General features: G+C 43.1%; 1 long non-coding RNA gene across 1 annotated transcript; it reads left to right on the forward strand.

The window, feature by feature from the left end:
* Positions 1 to 2,428: 2,428 nt before the first annotated feature.
* LOC119566663 lies at positions 2,429 to 13,678 on the forward strand. The gene is made up of 4 exons (XR_005225957.2): positions 2,429 to 2,740; positions 4,731 to 5,187; positions 7,469 to 7,540; positions 9,365 to 13,678. It is a non-coding gene; the product is annotated as an uncharacterized LOC119566663 (long non-coding RNA).
* Positions 13,679 to 17,041: the final 3,363 nt, after the last annotated feature.

Consider the following 17,041-nt stretch of genomic DNA (forward strand, 5'->3'; position numbering starts at 1 on the left):
GCATGGAGGATGCAGATAACTTGGGTTGCCATAGTTACCTTTCCTCTGCTTGGTGCAGCTGTTTCAGGCTCTGATGCTCCACCCATCACCACATTAGAAAATAACAACAAGAAGTTCTCATCTGTACATTATGCAGACAAATGAAGGATATCCGTAGCACAAGCGTAGGGCATACAAAGGACACTTACATTGGAACTGCCTCAGCAGGAACAACAATGCACCAGAGGCATGAATTTTAACATGAGCAAAAAGTTTAAACATCATGTTTTGTTAGTTGAGTTTATGTACATGGGAAAGGCAAATGTCAAAGACCATTGCTGAGCTCTAGATTGTGTCGTTTCTTACAAATCCGCTCTGCTCACCTCTCCCCTTCTAACAGTGGAACTTGAATGGTGGTTGAAAAGAAGAATTGCTCTTTTATTGTTTCTCAGTAACTGAAAATCTGCAACCTGGTAATCTTTTAAACAACACAAATTGTCCTAGAAGTAAAGCTACAGCTGTAGCTCACGAAAGCTTATGCGCAAATAAATTTGTTAGTCTCTAAGGTGCCACAAGTACTCCTTTTCTTTTTGCGGATACAGACTAACGCGGCTGCTACTCTGAAACCTGTCCTAGAAGTGAATATTTTGTGGTAAGTAGGATAGGTGCTTTTGAAAATATTACCCCTTTTTTTTAAATGGCCCAGATCCTCAAAAGGATCTAGGCACCTAACTCCCATTGAGTCAGTGGAAAGTCTCATTAAATTAAACATGATAATGAAACCCCATACAAATCATAGAATCATAGAATATCAGGGTTGGAAGGGACCTCAGGAGGTCATCTAGTCCAACCCCCTGCTCAAAGCAGGACCAATCCCCAACTAAATCATCGCAGCCAGGCCTTTGTCAAGCTGACCTTAAAAACTTATAAGGAAGGAGATTCCACCACCTCCCTAGGTAACGCATTCCAGTGTTTCACCACCCTCCTAGTGAAAAAGGTTTTCCTAATATCCAAACTAAACCTCCCCCACTGCAACTTGAGACCATTACTCCTCTTTCTGTCATCTGCTACCACTGAGAACAGTCTAGATCCATCCTCTTTGGAACCCCCTTTCAGGTAGTTGAAAGCAGCTATCAAATCCTCCCTCATTCTTCCCTTCCGCAGACTAAACAATCCCAGTTCCCTCAGCCTCTCCTCATAGGTCATGTGTTCCAATCCCCTAATCATTTTTGTTGCCCTCCGCTGGACATTTTCCAATTTTTCCACATCCTTCTTGTAGTGTGGGGCCCAAAACTGGACACAGTACTCCAGATGAGGCCTCACCAATGTCAAATAGAGGGGAACGATCACATCCCTCGATCTGCTGGCAGTGCCCCTACTTGTACATCCCAAAATGCCATTGGCCTTCTTGGCAACAAGGGCACGCTGTTGACTCATATCCAGCTTCTCGTCCACTGTAACCCCTAGGTCCTTTTCTGCAGAACTGCTGCCTAGCCATTTGGTCCCTAGTCTGTAGCGGTGCATGGGATTCTTCCGTCCTAAGTGCAGGACTCTGCATTTGTCCTTGTTGAACCTCATCAGATTTCTTTTGGCCCAATCCTCTAATTTGTCTAGGGCCCTCTGTATCCTATCCCTACCCTCCAGCGTATCTACCTCTCCTCCCAGTTTAGTGTAATCTGCAAACTTGCTGAGGGTGCAATCCACACCATCCTCCAGATCATTCATGAAGATATTGAACAAAACCGGCCCAAGGACTGACCCTTGGGGCACTCCACTTGATACCGGCTTCCAACTAGAGATGGAGCCATTGATCACTACCCGTTCAGCCCGACAATCTAGCCAGCTTTCTATCCACCTTATAGTCCATTCATCCAGCTCATACTTCTTTAACTTGTTGGCAAGAATACTGTGGGAGACCATGTCAAAAGCTTTGCTAAAGTCAAGGAACAACACATCCACTGCTTTCCCTTCATCCACAGAGCCAGTTATCTTGTCATAGAAGGCAATTAGATTAGTCAGGCATGACTTGCCCTTGGTGAATCCATGCTGACTGTTCCTGATCACTTTCCGCACTTCTAAGTGCTTCAGAATTGATTCCTTGAGGACCTGCTTCAAATGCCTGGGAGATAGTATCAAAGTCACACTGAAATAAGGCAGGTGGACAGGTTTCTGATGCAGCGTTTCCGCCAACAGAGAGAGATGGGGGAATTGTCTGCCTGGTGCATCCCCTTTGTTTCACTCAGGTGCTGCAAAGGGAGCAGAAACCTCCCTCAGCTCCCTCACTTGGCATGGAGGGAAGTCCCCATGGAGTCAGCAGAACAACTCCTGTGCTGCTCTGTCAGCCCCCTGTGCAGGGAGAGAAGCTTATGGGGCAGTGAGGGTGAGGGGAGTGGCTGGAGCACAATGTAATCTAGCAGTCCGCAGGCTGCTCTAGGTTGTGCTGTGGCAGAGCATCACTGACCTCTAACTGGGTCCCTGACCGACTGCTCGGTGGAAACTGGGTGCAGCAGAAATCTGTCCCACAATGCTGTCTTCCCTTCGGCGGTGGGCAAGAAAGGAGTAAAACAATGTAGTGTTGAATGCTTTGGTGTGCATGTTAGTACTGACCATTTCAATTTGTTTTTAACGGTGTGCCCAATCCGGCAGTGCATTTCTATTAGCAGGGAATGCAGTGTCATGACAACCCTGGAGAGAACGTGAATGGTGACTATGCTTTGTGAACATCGTCCCTCTTTCTTTCTTGTGTGATTTCATCTCAGAGGTAAGTTTTTCATTTGTTCCTTTACTGAACGCTGGGACAGGTACAATCCACTAGCATCATCCTTTCCTCAGCTGTTATCAGTACATGTTGCAGCAGCCCATGGCATGGTCTGACCTGCCATCACTAAGTTACATTTTATACAGGAATTCACATCTTCCAAGTACTAATTTGTCATCTCAGCACCTGTGTCAGCCAAGTAACTATTTCTCCAGACCCCACCCTTCCCAAATACCAAAAAATACCAGAGGAGCCCTACAGGCTGCCCTGAAGATCAATAGATTCAGGCTGTTTTGAACCGAGATGCGGCCCATAGTGGAGGGGCCCTCATGGTGTCAGAAATCCCAGGTCTGTTCTATCAGAGCGACTCAAGCTTGAACTTCATTTGACCCTGCTGCTTTCCGTAGCTCAAGATCTGTGGCAGATAAATGTTCTTCATTTCATCTGTGAATTGGAAATGAAGGTGCATAGCAGGAAATAGACACATCTCCACCTGCTCTTCATAAACCACTTGGAAGTAAGGATGGACAATACAGGTTCAGAGTAATGAAGGAAGTTGCCTTCCCATACCACAGTCCCTCTCCTTCCAACCAGGAGCAAACACCCCATCCTTTGACGAGCTTGATCGACTATATTTCTAGGAAGCCAACTAGCCTACTATCTCAGTGCCAAGTGACCTGTCTATGAGGCTAGCTCCTGTAGTTCTCTTCCAAGGCCAAAACGTACAACAGCAATGTTGCAGTATCAGCAGAGGACTGGGTTGTTGGGCAAGGGAACATTCACCTGGTGGGCTACAAGTTTGCTGCATCTCCTGCAACATTCATGTACCAAAAAATAAATAAATAAAAAGCTGGAGTGTTGCTGTTGGGTAGTGAGGTGCTGCTCTAGGCCCACTGCCCCTGCCTGTGTCCACACCTCCCTCCCGCACCTTACCGCCTGGCCCTTGCTCCCTGAATAACCACTGCAAGGCCTTGGGAGATGAAAGGGCAAATCCATTGCACAGTATGTAAGTTAGGGCTAGGGTTGCCACCAGACCCCTATTACAGGGAACGTTTTTTCATCTCTATACAACAAGATCGGGAGTTGGTGAATGCTGCAAAAAGTAGCACGAAATACCCCTGGTGAATGTAGGTGAGAACTGCTTAATAGTAATGATGATAATATCAGGAGGAGGGCAGTGGCGGGGGTGCTAAGAAAACAGTCCCTTACTTTTGGAATGCTGTACAATGTTGGCAGTGCTCAGGGCAGAGTCTGGCATGGCATGATGATTCTAAAAGTGCTTTCAGTAGTAATCCACGTCAAGATAGTGAAGAGTTACCAAGTGACCAGTACAGATTCGATATCAGAGTGCTTCACACTTCCATTGTGAGTCAGGCATGATGTATAGGTTAATAATTAGAGCTGCTTGACAATTTTTTTGTGTTTGTCAATGAAAAATGTTTTTTTGAGTGCTATGAAAATGAGAACATTATGAATGCTAAAAACATTTTTAATGAAAATTTTCTAATTTTTTGACTAAGCGATTCTAAATGAATCAATTTGAAGCAAATACATTTGTTCTAATTTGCACTGAAATAAAAAAAAACAGTTTTACATTTTTTTGTCATCCCCTCCTCCCCTGGTATCTCTTTCCACCTTTTCCCCCATAAAAGGGAGGGGAAAAGACGAAACGGAGGGGAAAACAAACCAAAAAGGAAGAGAGAAAGGGGAGTGGAGGGGAAATCCAAAAATGAAAAACGTGAAATTCAGAACAGTTTTTTTTTCATTTTGAATCACTGAGCTGGAAAATCAGACAAATCCACAAAACATTTCCAACAGAGCAAAAATTCTTCATTTTTGTTTAAAAATTTTTGCAGGAAATAATTCTTGTTTGGCCATCTTTATATGCAATTCCTCAATGGTATTAATAACTGGAGGGAAACAAAATGACAATCATTGCTGTTCTGTTTCTCCAGGGGAATTGACACACCATAACCTGTCATTCCTCCTTCAGCTTATCTTGAGATCCAGCTGCTTCTGCTGCTGAAGGGGAAACCTGCTGTTCTGAACTCCTCTGCCCCCCTGCTGGAAGGCAGCTAAAGGAAGAAGTCAGATGCTGGGGACATTGTGTGGCCAATGAAGGCCAATTTTAGTCTGCAGGAGACTGAAAGACTGGTACAAAAGGCCACCGAAGACTCTCAGCTACTGTTTTGGCTGCAGATTCCAAAGGAGATCCTGCCAAGAAGCTTAAAGTGTGGAACAGGATCCTGCATTTGTCTACGTCAGTGCCCTTAGAGACTGAAAGTGGGATATAGGGATCTCAAGCCCAGGGGACAGTGGAAAAGGATAGTGAAAAGAAAGTTGGCAGAACATCCGACAGCTGTTCAAGCAACTGTTTGGGAGTCAATGCAACCACTTCTTATGCACACAGGCTTACTGGTCACTAGCCGTCCTTGAACAAGCCATACAAGGTAAGAGGCAGAGAGATGGTATATTGAAAGAAAAACTCAGTTTAGCATCAAGGGAAATTTGCAATACCAGTGGGCAATAGGCTGTTCCCAAACAACAACTGCACATATTCTAGTGAACCAGACATTTAACAGAGCAGTTATTCGTTTGTAATTATAGTTATAGACATCTTGAAAGTACACATGATCACAGCTGAAACTACTGCATACACATAGATTAATTCATTGAACAGTGTTATGACAAGGCAGCTAACAAATCACTGGATCCCTTCCCAAGCAAAAATATATTTAAAAAAAAAAACCCTCCTTCAAGATAAAACAAGAAGCATGTTCCCTGCATCATATTCCCGGGGAACAGATGTTCCCACAATATTTTTCTTGGAGCTATACGATCAACTCTGTGTCCCAACAGTTCAAAGAATTAAAAAGAAATATTGAAGCCTTGGTTTTTTGGCATCAGAACTTCAATTTCATCCTTAAGGCAGAAGCAGGGCAAAACAAATGCACCCTTCTAAAGTGAAAATAGTACAGTGGGGAGGCCCCATGACAACCAGGCTAGTTAATGGAATAGAACTGTTACAAGAATGCATTTCTTGTTGGAAACCAGGCTACATATAGGCTACTGCATGCAGAACTAAAAGGAAGCCTTCTAAAGTAATGACCTGTCAAAGGAACAACTACAATAAAAATGCAATAAAAAGATAGAATAAGACTCTTAACCTTGTGATAGGAACACTGAACTTTGTTGAGTTATTTAGGCTCCAGATGTGAGCTATCTAATAATAATAATTTGGTAGGCAGTGTCTGCCAGATTGTAAATCTGTTTAGTTTTTTTGTGGGGGAGGGTTAACCCACAAGTATCATTGATTTCACAGCCGTCTATCTGTGAATACAAGGGGACTCCTGGTGGTGTATGAGGTGAGAGAGAAGAATTAGCAAGAAGAAAGCTACTCTGACTTATCCCAGAAGACTGGCCCGGTGCATAGCTGAGGGTTGGAGGAGTTCAAAAGTGATCTTTCACCCCAGATAGCATTGTGTGTTCCTGCACTATACCAAAGGATCAGGCTCTATGTTCCTGTATGGTTTTAGCGTTGTCAACTGATGTTTACCAGTAACTCTGAGGAGGCCCCTTTTCCAGATGTAATGACTAGTCTTGGTCATTCATGAATTCCCATCGGTGCAGAACCAGAGTCGATATACACTTGTATCTAGTGTAAATGGAAATATCCTGAAATTTGGCTTATTTGAAAAGTGTAATAATTGGATGTGAAAATCTATGTGGATATTAAATACATCTATTTTCTTTTATATCTTTCACATCTCTCCCAAAACCTGAGATCTATTCTTTCAGAATGTGTTCCTTACACTCACTGAGATCATTGGACAAATGCTAAGGCAAAGCATTTAAACGTGCTTAAAGTTAAGCAAGTGCATATGTGCCATCAACTTCAATGGGGGACTTATACACATGCTTCCAGGCTTTGCTAAATCAGGGTCTAAATGTCTAGACCAAGATTTTCAAAAATAGGTGACTAAAGTTAGGCTCCTGCACCTGACAACTGAAATTAGATCAAAGTTTTACAGTCCACGGGAGACCAGACTCTTATGTGCCACAGGCAGAGAATGGGAGGCACTGAGTTGCACCAATGCCCAAGACCCCCACTATGGCGGGGAAAAAATTGAGATATGCCCAGATAATTCTAGCAAGTGATCCACGTGGTGGAGAGGAAGGTGGAACCACCTTCCCTCCCCCCCCCCTCCCCCACGGTCACTGTCCATCTGACATAAGGGAAAATTCCTATTGTGACCCCACATACAGATAAACTGTACTTTGAAGTTTTTTGGATCTACTAGTATTCCCACTAGGAGCTTATGCCTGGAGGATGAAATCCTGGCCCCACTGAAGTCAGTGACAAAACATTCAAATCAGTGGCACCAGGATTTCACCCAGATGATTTTAGGTCTCCGCAATCCCCAATAATGCCATGTGGATGACTCTTTTTCTCACAGCTTTTCTGCTCTCTGTAGCCTGCTCTAATTGCCCTAAAGTGAAAAGTAGTCCTACTTGACTTTCTCAATGGAAGAAAAAATCAAGTAGCTTTGGGGACAACACAATGGGTGTTTTAAAGAATGCTACTACTGACAGAAAGCATTTGGCAGGTATGGTGGATGATGTGTTAGGGATCTGCTGGTGGGTTCCTCAGTTCAAATTTCAGGAGAGCTATTTAATTCTCTTGTAAATTAGAATTTTAAACATTTTTATTGCAATTTACTTTTCTTTCAGCTGTCGGGTTGCCTTACTGCTTCTCATCATGCCTACTATGACAACAGTATCTAGTTAGCATCCTGACTCAGGGTAAGTGAAGCAGCCTGATTTGCCACCAAGAGACATGACAAACCGAATACATAAACTAAAAAAACCTGTCTTTTTTCCTTTCTAAAATCGCCTTCCTGTGAAATGTGGCATAAGCAAAATATGCGGTGGTGTATTGCGGTAAAATGTTTCTGTTGGCTGTTCTTTGGCATGGTCTGCATAACTCACCCCAGGTTCCACCATCCCATGAGTAATGTTGTCTTCTGCCAATAAACACTTTATATCATGCCTTAACATGTTCTGCATATATTAAACAGTGTATGTTATGAAGTACTGACACCCTCTGACAGGTGCTCCGTAAATCAATCAATAAATTAGAAAAACGTCATATGTCCCCACATCTGACTTGGATTGGGTTTTCAACCAAAATTTCACTGTTGTTTGACTCAGGATGAATAATTTTCCAAATATCCAGGAGAAGCCAAAGAGGAGGAGGTGCCATTTCCTCCAGTTGAGCTACTTTGCAACCTGGCCCGCTTGCTTCCTATTTCTGTCTTAATCCTCACGGTTAATTCATCCCAAGAAAATAAACAAGCCTACCCCTTCCTTGTGCCACAGCCACACTCCTGCTTCCTTCCATCTCTGCTGCTGCTATCTTCATTCTCCCTCTTCCCACTGGGAAATGCAATCACAACACAACATCCTGAACCTTGGGCTGGCATCAGTAGGACTATTTGCAGAAGTAAGGGCCCTACCTGCCTGGATCCCATTGTAGGACCAGGTCCTTTCGGGGGCATATGACTGACCAACTTGAGAACACAGTGGCCTCTCATGTCCTGGATCCCAGTGGTGATCAGGTGATAGAACACAGAGATTGGTCCTTGTTTTCACTCTCAGCGGTTGGGTTTCGGCTGCTGCTGGCATCAGTGAGAACCAGAAAGTGAAACTAAAGTCAGGGTTAATGTCTTTAAAAATCATATTTGAAAACCTTTGCTTTGTTTTCACTGATCTTATATCTGTTTCCATGGAAATGGGAGCAGAACAAGCCAAACAGCCGTGTAGCCAATTTCAGTTGCTGGCTTCCAGTTCTTACTTCTGTTTCCAGGGATGCCAAATCAGCAAAAACAAGACAACTGTTTTAAAATGCTCCCGTTTTAGATGATTGTCCTTATTTAACCTTCATCAGAAAGTCTGCTGGTAGGAACAACCAGCTAGCAAGCACCAGTGACAGCTCTCATGGCTGTGTTCAGCCCATGGAAATCTGCCAAGATGGGACTTACAAGCCAGCTGTAGATTTTAGCAGCCTTTTGTAACATTCCCTGGTGATGCCAAAATCACGAGATTGCTCCTCCCTTCCAAAATCTTGAGATTTTTTTTTAAAAAAGGTCTATATTGTGGGGGGTTTTCAGGCTGTCTTTTGATTTTTGAGCTCCCCAACCCCTCCCTAGTGCATTTGTGTGACAACTGGAGTCACCCATACTCCCAATGTATCGGGTAAGGGGATTTTGGCCCCTGCTGCAGGAGCTCTCACTCCCACATCTGCCTGCCGCCTGCTCAGCAATTAATCCTGTCCCCCATCCCCCCCATCAGTTGTTCCCATCCAGTGCCCACCATCAGTTCGGCTCCCCCAGTCTCCCCATCAGCCCCCACCCCCTAATTTAGCCCCAAACCAGCCTCACCCTGCTCCTCCTGGGCTTCTTCACCCTCCTTCCCCAGGCCTGAGCTGGGGACTCCAGTGCTGTTCCCTCTCCCCATTTTAGACTCGGGGGGAGCTCCAGAAACTCTCCACCTCCCCTTTGCCCCTTCGCAGGCTGGGTGCTGCAGGGGACAGGAGCAGAGGTACTATCTTGTCCATGTTTCTCACAGGAGGAGGAGGGAGCAGAGCTGTGTTGAGCGGCTGGACTCCTTGGACAGCGTGGCCTTCCCTGCTGTGAGAATGGCGAACGGAGGGGAGAATTTCTGACAGCTTCCTTCCGGTGGGGCTGAACTTTGCAAGAGGGCCAGAGCTACTTGCAGCAGTGTGAGACAAGCTCCCAAACCCCTTGAGTGACATCCAGTCATTTGTGGGGGGAAGGAGGGGGAATCCCTGTATTCCCTTTGTGGGGAGGGAAGGGCATGTAGGATTTTATTTGCTTGGATGGGCACAATGATTTTTTGGAGGAAAAACTGACTAACAAATTCTTCTCTGTAGAGTCTCACCAGTTACTCGCCCCTTCAGAATCTTGATCGCATCAGCCAGTTCAGAGGCCCCCATTCTGAAAGCTCCAACATCCGTACTAGAGTGGCTTGAAAAACTTGCAGTGTGGCGAATTCAGGATGATTTTTCAAAATTTCCCTCCCACCCCCTTACTTTTGCAATTCAGAACTTCACAGATTTTTGTTTAAAATGGGCTAATAGCGCTGCTATTGGTAGGAAAATGTGGGAAAACATTAGGAAAAATGTAAACCATTTTTTTTTGTTAATTTCAAAATTTGAAATTGTCAAAATCTGATGATTTCTGAGCAGTTCCAGTGGAAACCTATTTTAAAGAAAGGAACCAGCTTTCCCTTAACCACGAGGACATGGATGTGGGAGAGAATCATGAGGACAGAAAGGAGCTTTACTTTGTGGGAATGTGTATGCAGGGGCAGCGATGCAACTCCCTCCCTCAAAGTTGACTATTGTTTTGAGCTGCTCATAGGTTGGATCATGCCCAGAGTCCCACCAGTTACTTGCATGCTCCCCTAGCATGTCTTTAACTGGCTGCAAACCCCCCTACCTCCATCACCCCGCCTCGCCTCCTGACAGAGGATCACATCACAGGTCCCCTACAGGCCCTTTTCTAGCATTGTAGTACTGGAGACCACAAGCACCAGATATTTAAAAAAAACCCCAAAACTGCTGGCATGTGTGATAAAAATAAAGGTTATAACAAATGAGGTTATAACAAAGGTTATCACAAAACGTCACTCGCATTATTCTATTATTAATATATATTTTTTAAAATAACAAGCTCTGATTCTGCAAAGTTTTACGCACACATGCTTAACTTGATGCACTGAGAGTAGTCTCCTTGACTTTAATGGCATTACTCACAGTGCATCAAGTTAAGCATGTATGGCTGCAGTGTTCAGTCATAAGAAACATCCCCTTTTTCAGATGGCTTCCTGTTGACATTCTTTGACAGAGGTCCCAAAATCATGATAACCTTTATGAATATGCCCCAAAGACTCCTTTTTAAAAAAATACATTTTTTTGGCTGCATGTGACAATGTTTTAAAATTCAAGGACCTCAATCTTTTTGCATTAATGGACTTTTGCTGCTGTTGACTAATTAGTTTTTAATTATACAGTAGAACATCAGAGTTACGAACTGACCAGTCAACCACTCACCTCATTTGGAACCAGAAGTACACAATCAGGCAGCGGGGGGTGGGGTGGGGGGAAGCAAATGCAGCATTTTTCTTCTGCATAGTAAAATTTCAAAGCTGTATTAAGTCAATGTTCAGTTGTAAACATTTCAAGTTTCAAACAACCTCCGTTCCTGAGGTGTTTGTAACTCTGAGGTTCTACGGTATTGGAAGGATTCCATTCCTGCTTTAAGTCGGAACTCTAATGCAGCCTTAACTGTGGTGCCTCCATAATATTTTCAGTGCAGAGACCAGTGGCGGATTAATGATTTTGCCTACCCTAGGCCCTGAAATAATTGCCCCCCCATATGAACTTGTTTTCATTTTTTTACAAATTTATTTGAACTAAAATGAATCTAAATATCATTAAAATAATTGAACATTTACAAGTTTTATTATAAATAAAATTACAAGTACAGCAGACCCTCACTTGAACGCACGTCTGTATAGCGCGATTTCGCTTATAGCATGGGACCGCGCATGGATCCAAAACCCCGCGTTCAAGCGGGGGTCCGGTGTATATCAAATATTTATTTTTTATTTTATGTAGATACAATAAAAGAAATAAAAGTATGTGAGTAGTAAGTAACTACATTTGTTTACGCCTACACCTTTGAGCGGCAAACTTATTAATTAATTCTATATAATCCAGAGAAGTTGTTAGATCCTTTTCAATTGTCAGGAGAGAAAGGGAGTTTACTTTTTCTTCACTGAGATTAGCCCTCAAATAGTTTTTCACCCTTTTTAATGCCAAAAATGATCGTTCCGCTGAACAGTTTGTAGCAGGTATGCAAACGAACATTTGGAAGGCAATATCAATATTTGGGTATACTGAATGAACGTTTCAATTTCGAAGAAGGCTGCAATATCTTAAAATTGACGACTTTTCATTTTTAGGAATTTCGACACCTTCCAAATATGATCAAAAATGTAGACACTCATTCACGAATGATTCTTCTAAACCTCTTTGGTATCATAGCTGTAATTTTTTAGCGTGAACTGTTATTTCTGTTGTTGAAGTATTGGTAATGTTAGAGAGAAACTGAAATCTGCCATAAATTTCTTGATACGCATTACTTCTGCATTTTAATTCAGAGCATACAAGGTCTAGTATTGTTAAAAAGGTATCTACTTTAAATTTATCTCTACCACACATTTCCACTTCAACTTTGCGTGTCTCATCAGATTGAAGTTTACGCTTTCTTTTTCGCCTTGTGTCAAATTCTTAGTCTTCAGTTTCAGATTTTTCTCTGGCTGTCTCTTCGTACATATTAAACAAGTCCCGTATGGAGTTAATGTATCCTATTAATGAGTTGTAGTGTTCTACAACTGTCTGTATATCAGTATAAACATTTTGCAGTTTTTGGCTAGTTATATGAAATCTTTCCAAGAGTGAGCTCCAAAATACAGCCATAAAAGCAGCCTCAAGTTGATGGAGTTTTTGCTGCAGGCCTGCAGCTTCATTATGTGTAACAGGTTTCTCAGTAGCATCTTCCTTTATTGTATTTAAGGCTTTAATTATAGCATTCCAGTTTTCACTCAAATTATGACAAGCTTCCACTCGAGATGACCATTGAGTCTAAGAAAGTCCTTTTTATTACTTTACTGCTTGGCTTCAAATTAGATAGTAAAATCTCCCACTGGTGAGTAGAGGCAGAAAAAAATTAAAAGATGTTGGACAGTTGAGAAAAATGAACATGCTTCTTGACAACTTTCTGCTGCACATACTCCAACCAGATTTAAATAATGCACAGAGCAAGGCACATACACAGCATAAGGATTTATATTCTTTATTCTTGCTTGCAACCTGCTATATACACCAGACATGCTAGTGGCATTGCGTACGACTGGCCACGGCAGTTTGCGATATCTAATCCATAACAATTCAAAGTTGAAAGTACAGCATCAGCTAACTGTTCTGATTTGCGGCCAGTGTTTGGTAAAAAAAAAAAAAAAAAAAAAAAACCAACAAAGAAACCTCTCTATTGGTATGCCATCATCGTTTACATATCTCCGTATAAAAGCCAATTGATCAACATGAGATATGTCGGGAGTTGAGTCAACGCTTATCGAGAAATATTTGGCTTTTTACTTCTCTAATAATGTTTGAGATCACATTTGAAACCATCAATTTTATAAATTCATTACATATATAGGATGAAAGACCAGATACATTACCTCGACCTTCATTTCCGTAACGTGCAATGTGATTAGCTAGAAATGGATTGAATTCTGTGACAAGCTCAAGGGCCGTTATAAGGTGATCCAAATTTTTCCACCTTACCTCTAAATGCAAGTCCTCTACTTGAAAGTTTCTTTACCACAGCTACAATCCTCTTCAACACATTTCTCCAATAAATAATGTCTTCTTCCATTTGAAATTTTAAATTCGTATCAATTCTTCTGGATATCTCCCCTCTCTTCACCATTGTCAGTACACATGTTTTATGTTCAGTCGAATTTTCATGTTCACGTAGTCGAGCTGATATGTTTTTCCAGTCATGGTATCCACTCGTCGCCAGACTAGAGATCCTTCCGAATAATCGACATGGGGCACAAAACATGGCTCCTTTGCTCTCCGAATATACAAGATATTGCCATGACTTTACTTCACCGTTTAAAAGATGTTGTTCAAACACAGTTTTTGTTAGAAGATGCATTTTATCAGTATATTGTCTTTTTGAGTTAGTAAAATCACTATCAATATTTTGTTTAATACCATGCATTGATAAATACTCAATTGTAGCATCATTCAATATCCATTCGGCTGGGTCATCACTTATGGTAGATATTTCAATGTCAGATTGAATTTCTGATTGACATGATTCACAAATCTCTGCAGTATTGTCAAAGAGATCCAGATCAACGTGATTCCCAGTAGTCTCTGATATGCTAGTATTTGGAGCATTTTCTTCCACACTAACTGCAGACAGAATTTCTTCCTTAGTTTCACTATGTACTTTAATCACATCAATATTTTCAATATCAACACCAATATTTTCACTTTTTACTTCACTACTACTTTCAAGTATTTTTTCTGTCTCACTGTTGGCACTAACTGATACAACAAAGGAATCCATTTTGCGCATTTTTGCTATCATTTCATTTTTCCTTTCTTTCTTTTGTATAGCATTTTTTTTTAACTGAGAACCGCTTAATTTCTTCCTTCTGGTCATATTGTTAATGCTTAGGATTGTCGCGAGCATGTTCTTTACTAAATGGCGTCGCGCCATCATGGGTGGTTTCAATACGCGCTATGATTGGTAGAATCGGGGTGCGCGTCTCTGATGCTGCAATTACAAAAATGCTGCTATTAAAAATTTGCCGCCCCGGCAAACTTGCCACCCTAGGCCTAAGCCTTGTCGGCCTAGGCGATAATACACCACTGGCAGAAACTTAATCTCTATTGGAACTAAGGTAAAATAATGTTTCAAGAAAGCAGCAGCATGAATTTTAAAGAGGGTTGAGGGATCCACCACTCCCCCAAGTATATTTGTAATTAAAAACGCTGGGTCATTTCTGCCCCTCCATTGTAGACTCGGTCAAATAATTTAGGCTTGTAACGGTGTCTCAGGCTGTCTCTGTTCCTAACTCTTGGAAAAAACAAAACATTTGGACAAGTTTTAAATATGGTTTTGACATTCAATGGTTAACTCTAGAGGGAGTTTAAAAGGAGCTATCTGCCCAACTTTTCTGTAAATGGCTCCTAGCACCATAGAATGACTCAAAGGAGCATGAGAACAAGCTACATGATGTAGCTATACAAGTTTATGGCAAGGTCTGACTTGTAGGCCTCACAGCAAAATGACATGCCTGCACTTGCTGAGAGTTTCACAACATTTGCAAAGCAGCCTAAAAGTTTTTGCTTCATCAGGACATTCATTGGCATGCTGACAGTACGGACCTTCGCTTTCTACTATGTTACCTTAGGGTGCCTCCACTCTACTGTACATACAGTCCCATTGACATCAATGGGATTTATGCATGGGGATGCAGGGCATAGTCTGACAGCAAGACAGCCATTATTAAAAGTGTGTGTAAGCTAACAATGGTGCCAACCCTCAGCCTTTCCTTCAAATCAAACCCAACACTTCCTATGGGTCACATCAGAACCAAATATCTCTCTTCTAGCCTCCAGCCCCATGCAGCCCCATACCTGCGTTGATCTTCTTGTGAGGTCTGATGCTTTCTGTTGTGACTGATATGTTGCTCTAGTCAAATTTAGCACACTCCAAGGCTTCCCGGGGACCACACTGGAGCTGGGAGGGGGTGTGTTCTATTATACAGGCCACTGGACTGGGAGTTTAGAGACCTGGGGTCTATTCCTGGCTCTGCAATGGATCCACTATGTGACCTTGGGCCAGTCATTTAATATTGCCAGCCCTCTCTTATCTCCATCTCTTTTTTATTTAGACAGTAAGCTCTGTGGGGCAAACATTTTCTCTCACACATGCTTGTATGGCACCTAGCCCAATGGGGCCCCGGCCCCAACCCCAACTGAGACTGCTTAGTAAGAGTGTGTTACAAATGAATAATAATAATGCACAATAACATGAATGTGTCTGAGGAAGCTGCATGGACTGTGTGTCCAAATCAGCCTTGACTGAAATTTGAGCTTCGTCCAGGACCTCTTCAGTAGAACTTTCTCTGAGAACTGCCTGTAGAAAGAAAGTTAGTTTTTGTGATTTTTCTCTGTTCTGTCTGGATACCTGCAGACTTTTCAGACTACTGCTGAGGTGTATTTTGTGTATTAGCCTGGTTCACTGGCCCAGTCACAGGATAAAAGGACTGCATGGTATTTCTCCTGTGTCCCTGACTGGATAAGGCTATCCCACGTGTGGCTATGTGGAGTACTGTCATGGATGGTGTGACGGGGCAACGCCAGATGGCTATAGAAAAGTAGTGGGAGACAGATATATTAGCCCCAGGCTAAACAAATCCCTGTTACCAGGATAAGTAAATGGCAGCTGCTCCAGGTCAATTAGGACACCTGGGGCCAATTGAGATCTTTCCAGAAGGCAGGGAATATAGCTAGGTTGATTGGGACACCTGAAGCCAGTTAGGGGCTGGCTGAAACTTGTTAAAAGCCTCCAAGTTAGTCAGTTGGCTGTGCGTGGCAGGAGCTGTAGGAGGAAGCCATGCTGTTGGAGGAACTAAGCAGTACAAACCATATCAGGCGCAAGAAAGGAGGCCCTGAGGTAATGAAGCAGATATTGAGTGCGGGCTGCTGTGGAGAAGTGGCCCAGGGAATTGTACATGTCCTATATCCAAAAAGTCAGCTACCATAGCTGCTACTATTAGGGTCCCTGGGCTGGAGCCTGGAGTAGGGGGTGGGCCTGGGCTCCCTTCCTTCCCTCCCGATTAATCACTGAGAGTGGGAGACAACAGAGACTGTGCAAGGGAGGGAGGCTTCTCCTGACCTTCCTTGCTGGCTTATGATCAAAAATGGCTCCGTAGCCTGTGACCCTTGCCTCTAGAGAGAGAAGGGCTACGTGGAGGGTCACAGTGAGCCTCTGAAGCTAGCCAAATCCACCAGGAAGTGCGGGGCCCACTGAGACAAGGACAGAGCTTTGTCACAATGGATATAAACTGTCCAGGAAGGACAGGCAGGGCAGAAAAGGTGGGGGAGTTAAACTGTATGTAAGAGAGCAGTATGACTGCCCAGAGCTCCAGTATGAAACTGCAGAAAAACCTGAGAGTCTCTAGATTAAGTTTAGAAGTGTGAGCAACAAGGGTGATGTCATGGTGAGAGTCTGCCATAGACCACCAGACCAGGGGGATGAAGTGGACGAGGCTTTCTTCAGGCAACTAACAGAAGTTACTAGCTCACAGACCTGGTTCTCATGGAGGACTTCAGTCACCCCAATATCTGCTGGAATAGCAATACAGCATTGCACAGACAATCCAGAAAGTTTTCGGAAAATGTAGGGGACAATTTGGGTGCAAGTGCTGGAGGAACCAACTAGGGGCAGAGCTTTTCTTGATCTGCTGCTCACAAACAGGGAAGAATTAGTAGGGGAAGCAAAAGTGGATGGGAACCTGGGAGGCAGTGAGCATGAGATGGTCGAATTCAGGATCCTGACACAAGGAAGACAGGAGAGCAGCAGAATACGGACCTTGGACTTCAGAAAAGCAGACTTTGACTCCCTCAGG

Source organism: Chelonia mydas, chromosome 1, assembly GCF_015237465.2.
Source record: "Chelonia mydas isolate rCheMyd1 chromosome 1, rCheMyd1.pri.v2, whole genome shotgun sequence".
Taxonomy (NCBI): Eukaryota; Metazoa; Chordata; order Testudines; family Cheloniidae; genus Chelonia; species Chelonia mydas.